General features: G+C 49.6%; 1 protein-coding gene across 1 annotated transcript in view; it reads right to left on the reverse strand.

Moving 5' to 3' along the window:
- The window catches only part of LOC147091420 (vesicle-associated membrane protein 3-like), a 111,397-nt gene that overhangs the window by 74,571 nt on the left and 26,826 nt on the right, over positions 1-10,000 (reverse strand). The window lies entirely within an intron of this gene.

Consider the following 10,000-nt stretch of genomic DNA (forward strand, 5'->3'; position numbering starts at 1 on the left):
AAGAGACTCGAGGTGTTCGGCGCCTTCCCGGATGCTTCTCCTCCACTTTGTGTGGTCTTGGGCCAGGGATTCCCAGGTGTCGGTGGGGATGTTGCACTTTTTCAAGGAGGCTTTGAGGGTGTCCTTGAAGCGTTTCCTCTGCCCACCTGGGGCTCTCTTGCTGTGCCGGAGCTCCGAGTAGAGCGCTTGTTTCGGGAGTCTTGTATCGGGCATGCGGACGATGTGGCCCATCCATCGGAGCTGATCGAGCGTGGTCAAAGCTTCTATGCTGGGGATGTTGGCCTGAGCGAGAACACTGACGTTGGTGCGCCTATCCTGCCAATGGATTTGCAGGATCTTGCGGAGGCAGCATTGGTGGTACCTCTCCAGTGCTTTGAGGTGCCTGCTGTACATGGTCCGTGTCTCTGAGGCATACAGCAGGGCGGGTATCACTGCTGCTCTGTAGACCATGAGCTTAGTGCCGGGTTTGTGGTCCTGGTCTTCAAACATTCTCTTCCTCAGGCGACCGAAGGCTGCACTGGCACACTGAAGGCGGTGTTGGACTTCATCATTGACGTCTGCCCTTGTTGACAGTAGGCTCCCGAGGTATGGAAAGTGGTCCACGTTGTCCAAGGCCTTGTCGTGAATTTTGATAATCGGGGGGCAGCACTGTGTGGCAGGGGCGGGTTGGTAGAGAACCTTTGTCTTACGGATGTTTAGTGTAAGGCCCATGCTCTCGTACGCTTCGGTGAAGGTGTTGACGATGGTTTGGAGTTCGACCTCCGAGTGAACGCAGAGGCAAGCGTCGTCTGCATGCTGTAATTCGACGACAGAGGAAGGGGCGACCTTGGGTCTGGACTGGAGGCGACGGAGGTTGAACAGTTTCCCGTTTGCTCTGTAAATTAGCTCCACTCCAGTGGGGAGCTTACTGAGGGTGAGATGGAGCATTGCATCAAGGAAGATCGAGAAGAGCGTTGGTGTGATGTTCTGCTAATTACAACCTCAAATAACTCTAACAGATTGTCAAACACGATTTCCCCCTTCATAAATCCAGCCCAATCTTATTATTATTTTCTAAGTGCCTTTTTACCACGTCCTTAATAATAGATTCTAGCATTTTCCCCCGCTACTGATGTCAGGCTAACTGGTCTGTAGTTCCCCCATTTTCTCTGTCCCTCCTTTCTTAAATAGTGCGGTTACATTTGCTACCTTCCAATCCGCGGGAACCGTTCTAGAATCTATGGAATTTTGGAAAATGACAACCAATGCGGCCACTCTCTCTATAGCCACCTCTTTCAAAACCTTAGTAGGTCATCAGATCCAGGGGGATTTATTGGCTTTCAAACCATTAATTTCTCCGGTGCTATTTTTTTACTAGTACGAAGATGGTTGTGGTGGTTGGAGGTCAATCATCACAGCCCCAGGACATCACTGCAGGAGTTCCTCAGGGCAGTGTCCTAGGCCCAACCATCTTCAGCTGCTTCATCAATGACCTTCCCTCCAACATAAGGTCAGAAGTGGGGATGTTCGCTGATGACTGCACAGTGTTCAGTGCCATTTACAACTCCTCAGATAATGAAGCAGTCCATGTCCGCATGCAACAAGACCTGGACGACGTTCAGGCTTGGGCTGATAAGTGGCAGGTAACATTCACGCCACAGAAGTGCCAGGCAATGACTATCTCCAACAAGCGAGAGTCTAACCACCTCCCCTTGACATTCAACAGCATTTCCATCGCCGAATCCCCCCACCATCAACATCCTGGGGCTCAACATTGACCAGAAACTTAACTGGACCAGCCATGTAAATACTGTGGCAACAAGAGCAGGTCAGAGGCTGGGTATTCTGGGGCGAGTGTCTCACCTCCTGACTCCCCAAAGCCTTTCCACCATCTAAAAGCACAAGTCAGGAGTGTGATGGAATACTCTCCACTTGCCTGGATGAGTGCAGCTCCAACAACACTGTAGGATTCGCGAAATTTTCATTAAATAATCACGTAGAAAAATAGGGTTCATAAACAGCTTTATTGACCAAAAGAAGCTTGTACAGAGAAACCTTTGAGAAAAGGGGCACACAAAATGGCCGCCAGACCTCGTGACCAGCTTCTGGGACCATTTGAATTTCTGTTACTGCAAGCCAGACAGGCTTGTGGATTGAGGACATTAAAAGCCGGCGAAAACCAGTTTCGGGAAGCCGAAACTTATGGAACTGAGCATACATATTGATTAGATTATAAGTACAGGACAGATTTGGGTGGCAGGATGAGGCCCATCAAGAAATGGGCGGACAATTGAACGAACACTTTATCCCATTTACTGGACAAAGAAAAGCCGTTTAACAGCCATCCAGGGCAATCTCCAGACCGATCAATATACAAACCAAGTCACGGTGACAAAGCAAAGACGTTATCGGCCCAGGAAGGCCAGTTAAGCTATCACCGACTCCCGTTATGAAGACAAAACACCCCTGCAGAGTTCTGCCCGCCAAAATTATTACAAAGACAGGACTATGATTTGGCGGGAGATAAGAATGTTCCAAAAAGTATAACTGTGGATTGAGTAAAGTCCATCGGTACTCTCTTCAGCTTCTTCTGTTTCGGTTCGGAACGTCTTCGATTCGTGGTTCGGTAAACGGTGTCCAGCGGGGCGTTCAGCCGTGTGTTCCGCGACTTTGGGAGGCTCGGCCAGGCAAGGCCCGGCCACGACGGGAAGACGACGAGGGAGGCCCGGGTACTTTTGTCGGGAGATCATCGACGACCCAGGCCGGAGAAGAAGACACTCAGGTCCCGGAGTGTGCATCCAGTTCTTCAACATCACATCGGTAACGGATCCATCCGTGGCGAGCGCTCACCAAGGCTGGATCGGCCGCCTCCATCGCAGGAGAACCAAGAGGAAAACAAGCTGCGCCAGAAGCTTCCAAACCCACGTGACGACGGAAAGCTGTGTCGAAAGGCTGCAAAGCCTTTTTCGCAATTCTTAAAGTGGTGAGCATGATCCCGAGTCCCTCAAATCGAAACTTAGTTAGGTTTAGGGGAGGGGGTTAAGGGTAATTGTAATGTGTTACCCCTTTCACGATGTGCCGTGTGTTCCCCATTTCCATAGAGTTAAGTTTATAGATGTGTGCATGCTTGTAGTTGCTTTAATCTGTGCATATGACATGTATTTTATGATGCTGCAAACTGTTCAATAAAGGCATCCATTTCGTGCTATTCGACCTGGTCTGTTGAGTTTTTTTTCTCTGCACTGCAGCTCCCTGCATCTAAGTCCAAGGTCTAGAACCGTAGGGGCGAGTGGGTCAAACCACTCACGGGTAATTATTGCAAGAAGCCTGGCAGGAGACCAGAGCAAGCAAGAGAAACCCACTCAAGAAACTCGACACCATCCAGGACAAAGCAGCCCGCTTGATTGGCACCCCATCCACCACCTTAAACATTCACTCCCTCCACCACCGGCGCACCGTGGCTGCAGTGTGTACCATCTACAAGATGCACTGCAGCAACTCGCCAAGGCTTCTTCGGCAGCACCTCCCAAACACGCGACCTCTTCCACCTAGAAGGACAAGGGCAGCAGGCGCATGGGAACACCACCACCTCCAAGTTCCCCTCCAAGTCACACACCATCCTGACTTGGAAATATATCGGCCGATCCTTCATCGTCGCTGGGTCAAAATCCTGGAACTCCCTCCCTCACAGCACTGTGGAAGCACCTTCACCACACGGACTGCAGCGGTTCAAGAAAGCGGCTCACCACCACCTTCTCAAGGGGCAACTAGGGCTGGGCAATAAATGCTGGCCTTCCTAGTGACGCCTACATGAACGAATATAAAAAAAAACTAATTTCTTTCAGTTCCTCATTCTCGCTAGACCCTTGGTTCTCCATTATTTCCAGGAAGTTTTTTTGCGTCTTCTTCCGTGAAGACAGACACAAAGGGCTAAAAATTCAGTTGGGCGCCGCTTGGGGCACCAAGCTCGCCTGGACGCCGGAATTACCGCTGCGAGCGGAGCCACTTGCGCCATCCGGATATTCAGTTTCTGCGCCCCAAATGGAAGCGGGCCGCTAATCGAGGCTCCCCGCGCCCCGCTTGGGGCGCTGAAACTGAATATCGGCGCGCTAAGGGCCGCAGCGCCACACGCTGCGGCACGGCACGCTGCGGTACTGCAGGCCTTCCTCCCACTGTTAAGGGGGAGGTGCCTGCAACAGCGCGATCCCCGCTCGCGAGTGCCGGCAAATGAGCCCGGCACCAAGGAGAAGTGCCGGGCTCTCGGGAAACAGCCGGCAATGCCGCGGGGGGGGGTGGGGGGGTTGTAGGAGGCCGGGGACGGAGGTGCTGGCAGGCGGCCGGCCGCACCTCCACCTTAACTAGCGCCACTACCGCCACAGGTAGGCCCCTGTGTACCGGTCGCTGTTTGCGGCCGGCGCTGAAGAGGCGGGCGCGACCAAATATGGCGATCGGGGCGGGAGCGGGGCGCTGCGCACACCGATGACGTCACCGGTGGCGGCGCAGCGCTACAGGCTAACGCCGCCATTAGCGCCCCGCTAAATATCGCGGGAGGTGTGGCCAGTGGCGCTAAAGCCACTGAGTGCCCTCTTTGGGCGCTAACTGGTGGCGCAGGCCACCGAATTTCTAGGCCAAAGTATTTGTTTCATTTTGCTGCCATTTCCAACTTCCTCATTATAACTTTTCCTGTCTCAGCTTGGAAGGGACCCACATTTACTTTCGCTAATCTTTGCCTTTTTACATGCCTATAGAAGCTTTTACAGTCTGTTTTTTTGTCTCTCGCTAGTTTACTCTCACATTCTATTTCCCCTTTCTTTATCAATTTCTTGGTCCTCCTTTGCTGAATTCTAAAATCCTCCCAATCCTCAGGCTTACTACTCATTTTGGCAACATTATAAGCCTCTTCCTTTGATCTAATACTATCTTTAACTTCGCTTGTTAGCCACGGTTGGACCACTTTCCCTGTGGGGTGTTTCTGCCTTAAAGGAATGTATATTTGTTGTAAATTATGTATTAATATTTTAAATGCTAGCCATTGCTCGTCCACTGTCATACCTTTTAATGTAGTTTCCCAATCTACCTTGGCCAACTTGCCCCTCATACCTACGTAGTTTGCTTTGTTTAGATTTAAGACCCTAGTTTCAGATTTAACTAAGTCACTTTCAAACTCAATATAAAATTCTCATATTATGATCACTCTTCCCTAAAGGCCCCTTTCCTACAAGGTTATTAATTATCCCTTTCTCATTGCACAATACTAGATCTAAACTAGCCTGTTCCCTAGTTGGTTCCTCAACATACTGATCTAGAAAACTATCTTGAATACATTCCATTATTTCGCCCTTCACACTATTACTGTAAATTTGGTTTGCCCAGTCTATATTAGATTAAAGTCCCCCATGATTACTGTATTACCCTTGTTTCATGCGCCTCTAATTTCCTGATTTATACTCTGCCCTACATTACAACTACTGTTTGGGGGCCTTTAAACAACTCCCACCAATGTTTTCTGCCCCTTGCTGTTTCTTAGCTCCACCCAAACTGATTCTACTTCTTCATTTTCAGAGCCAAGATCCTTTCCCTCTACTGTCTTTATCCCATCCTTTATTATCCGGGCTACCCCTCCTCCTTTTCCATTTTGCCTATCTCTTCTGAAAGTTATGTATCCTGGAATATTTAGTTCCCAACCTTGGCCACTTTGCAACTACATCTCTGTAATGGCTATTAGATCAAAGCTGTTAATTTCTATCTGTGCTATTAATTCATCTATTTTGTTATGATATTCAGATATAGTGCGTTTAGCTTTGACTTATTTCTCTCTTTCCCTGATGTCACCTTGGTCACTGATGCCTTATTACCTTTGTTACACTCTCTGGGCTAGATTTTCAGTATAGACAGTTTTGGGGCGCTAACCTTAGCGCCCGCCCGAAGTTAGCGCCCGCCCCAAAGTAGCGCCCTGTTGCCGGAAATTCAGTGGCTTCGCCCTAAGAGGTTGGTGGAGCGCTAAAAGAGGCGTTCCACTACTATCTTTAGGCGCTAAGCCGGCGGTGCAGAGCGCAACACCCGAGCTCGAGCGCAGCGCACGGCAGACACTCTGGTGCCAGTGAGCTCTTAAAGGGGAAGGGTGCATGTGTTTTTTTCAAAGGCAGAGTCTGGGGGGAAAAAGAACAGGAGGAGGACGAGGACGAGGACGAGGACGAGGACAAGGAGGAGGAGGTGGCCGGAAAAAATACACCGTTCACAACAACACACTGGATCCTTCCACACAACACATGCCGAGTGCCTTTAAAAGTGCAGGAGGAGTGCCCTTTAATTTGCGCTCCCCAGGGTGTGTTGCGTTCCATTTTACAAACGCTCTGGACGCCAGCCGCACAATGGGGCGGTCCGACTGAAGTTTGGATTCGGGGCGGCCAAAGGGCGTTGCACGAGGATGTGACGTCATTTTCTGCGCGCGCATCCGGGCGGCCGCTAAACTTTGCGCCGGCGCTAACGGGCAACTTAATTTGGGGCGGGGCGCAAACTGCGCTGCGCCCGGGCGCTACACGCATAGCACCCGAAAATCACTTCTCTTAAGGCGCTAACTGCTGGCGCAAGCAACTGAAAATCTAGCCCCTCTGTCCCTTCCTGACCCACTGTTTATTTTTACCCAAAACTCTACTCTGCTCTAGAGCCTTGACATTTCTCGCGCTGCTTTTAAATTTACTCTTTCCTGAATCCTCCCACCCGCCCCCCCCTTCATTAGTTTAAAGCCCTGTCTACTGCCCTACTTATTCGGTTCGCCAGGACACTGGTCCCAGCCCGGTTTAAGTGGAGCCTGTCCCAACGGAACAGCTCCCTCTTTCCCCAGTACTGATACCAGTGCCCCATGAACCGAAACCCCTTCCTCCCACACCACACTCCGAGCCACACATTTAAACCTCTAATCTGTTTGTCCCAATGCCAATTTGCGCGTGGCTCAGGTAACAATCCAGAGATTATTACTTTTGAGGTTCTGCTTTTGAATTTGGATCCTAGCTCCTCAAACTCCCTCAGCAGAACCTCATTCCTGGTTCTACCTATGTCGTTGGTTCCTACATAAGAGATTAGCATGTAAAGTTAAAGCACATGGGACTGGGGGTAAGGTACTGACTTGGATAGAGAACTGGTTGGCAGACAGGAAGCAAAGAGTTGGAATAAACGGGTCTTTCTACGAGTGGCAGGCAGTGACTAGTGGGGTACCGCAGGGATCGGTGCTAGGACCCCAGCTATTCACAATATATATTAATGATCTAGACGAGGGAACTAAATGTAATATCTCCAAGTTTGCAGACGACACAAAGCTGGGTGGGCGTGTGTGCTGTGAGGTGGATGCAGAGAAACTCCAGTATGATTTGGACAGGTTGGGTGATTGGGCAGATGCATGGCAGATGCAGTATCATGTGGATAAATGCGAGGTTATCCACTTTGGTGGCAAAAACAGGAAGGCAGATTATTATCTGAATGGCAATAGATTGGGAGAAGGGGAAGTGCAATGAGACCTGGGTGTCCTTGTGCACCAGTTGCTGAAGGTAAGCATGCAGGTGCAGCAGGCGGTTAAGGCGGCAAATGGTATGTTGGCCTTCGTAGTGATAGTATTCGAGTACAGGAACAAGGATGTCTTGCTGCAGTTGTACAGGGCCTTGGTGAGGCCACACCTTGAGTATTGTGTGCAGTTTTGGTCGCCTTATCTGAGGAAGGATGTTCTTGCCATGGAGGGAGTGCAGCGAAGATTCACCAGACTGATACCTGGGATGGCAGGAATGACATATGAGGAGAGATTGGGTCGATTGGGCTTATACTCACTGGAGTTTAGAAGAATGAGAGGGGATCTCATTGAAACTTATAAAATTCTAACAGGACTAGACAGACGAGATGCAGGAAGGATGTTCCCGATGGCGGAGGAGTCCAGAACCAGGGGTCACAGTCTAAGGATAAGGGGTAAGCCATTTAGGACAGAGTTGAGGAGGAATTTCTTCACCCAGATGTTGTGTATGTAATATGTGTGCTACTTTGAACCTATGGACAGGACTGCACTACTTGTTGGGCGTAGTGATACGCAGTACCACTCCTGGCCATAGGGGTATAAATAGTACTGTGGGTACTGATCCCCCTCAGTTCCCGCCTGTGGGCATGAAGTAAAGACCTATGTGTAGTCCCTACCTCCAACCAGTAAAGACCTGTTTGAGTTATACGTTTAAGTCTTTGTGTTAATTGTTCAATACAATACACATACTTAACACTGGCGACGAGTCAGGTTCTTACCCTGCGGCAGTTATTCCACGGCGGCTTCGTCCACAGACAGGACGTTGAAGAGAGGTTTCAAATCTCACCACCCCACTGGAAGCGACAGGCATTAGGACCCTGAAGCCTCCATCAGCGACTGAAAACGGGAGGACAGAAGACATCCTGTAGCTTTTTCAACCTCGGTGGTGGGTAAGCCAAGCAGCGTTGGCTGCAAAGACAGGGCTGGGGGAAGTCGGAGGTAGAAGGGCGATCGATCGAAATCCCTGATAAGGGCCGCACTCGGGCTGGAAGGCGCAGCGTCGGCAGACACTGAAGGCGCGAGAGCCGCGGTGAAAAGCGCGGGCCAGCGATCGGGACCAAAGATAAGGGCCGCACTCGGGGCTGAAGGGAGACGGCGTCGGGGGACGGGTGAAGACCGCCAAGCGCGGGAAAACCGCCATTTTGTGGGCGGAGGACGACGGCAAGAGTGGGAAGCCGCCATCTTGGATAGCAGTAAAAAAAAAAAAAATCTGAGAAATTGCAAATCTGATAAAGTACTACAATGCCTAAACACGGGAATATTAGCAACTTTGATAGTGACATCGAAGATTGGGCCATATATGTTGAACGAGTTAAAAATTATTGTAAGGCCAATAAAATTCGTGAGGCTGATAAAGCACTAACATTATTAAATTTAATGGGTGCGAAGACATACGGGCAATTGAAACACCTGTTATCACCAGATGAACCGGCGGATAAGACGTTCGATGAGATTGTTACTGTCCTGAAAGATCATCTAAACCCCACGCCGCTGATGCTAGCGGAACGATTTAAATTTTACGACAGAAGGCAGCTACAGCATGAAAGCAATGCTGATTATTTGCTGGAATTGCGTAAATTAGCGAAATATTGCCAGTTTGGAACGGGACTGACAGAGGCACTTCGAGACAAATTTGTGTGTGGTTTATTTAAACAGGATACACAAAAGCGACTGCTCGAGGAGAATGAGCTGACGCTTGAGAAGGCAGTCACTATGGCAGCAGCACACGAAGCCGCAGCGAGAGGCACGGCAGTAATGCAGCTACGGTCACCGGAGCTCAGTGCACACAAATTGGGTGTGAGTTCTGGCAAATGTTATCGTTGTGGAAAGACAACGCATGATCAGAACCAGTGTTGGTTTAAAAACCAAGAATGTAGAACTTGTGGTAGGCTTGGACATATAGCTAGAGTATGCAGGTCAGCGAAGAAGACCAGCAACAAGAAGTCACCGCAAGGGAAATACGCAAAGGTACACAAGGTGACCGAACAGGAGTCCGATTCAGACGCTAGCAGTAATGAACTGGCTAGCTTAAGCTGTAATGAACTGGCTAGCTTAAGAGTACTCAACGCTGGTAAGGGTGCAGACCTCCAGACAATTTGGGTCACTCTTCAGATAGAAGGAGTCCAAGTAAAACTGGAATTGGACACTGGATCGGCATTGACGGTCATAAATAAGAAAGATTACGGAAAGTTATTCCAACATATTCCCCTACAGGATACGGGGATTATATTGAAAACATACACGGGGCAAAGAGTGTACCCCATCGGGAAAATAGAGGTTGCAGTGGTCCACAAGGGCGAAGACAGTCAAATAATGGACTTATATGTGATATCTGAAGGAGGTCCTCCACTACTAGGACGGGAGTGGATTAGGAAAATGAATATGGACTGGCATTTCCTACAAACAATAACGAGTGAGAACTCGGTGAAGATAGTCGGCCCAGACTCTGGAACGGATGATGGT

The sequence above is a fragment of the Somniosus microcephalus genome, unplaced genomic scaffold, assembly GCF_052327205.1.
Source record: "Somniosus microcephalus isolate GS21.2 unplaced genomic scaffold, FLI_Smic_1.0 unresolved_chr3, whole genome shotgun sequence".
Lineage (NCBI taxonomy): Eukaryota > Metazoa > Chordata > Chondrichthyes > Squaliformes > Somniosidae > Somniosus > Somniosus microcephalus.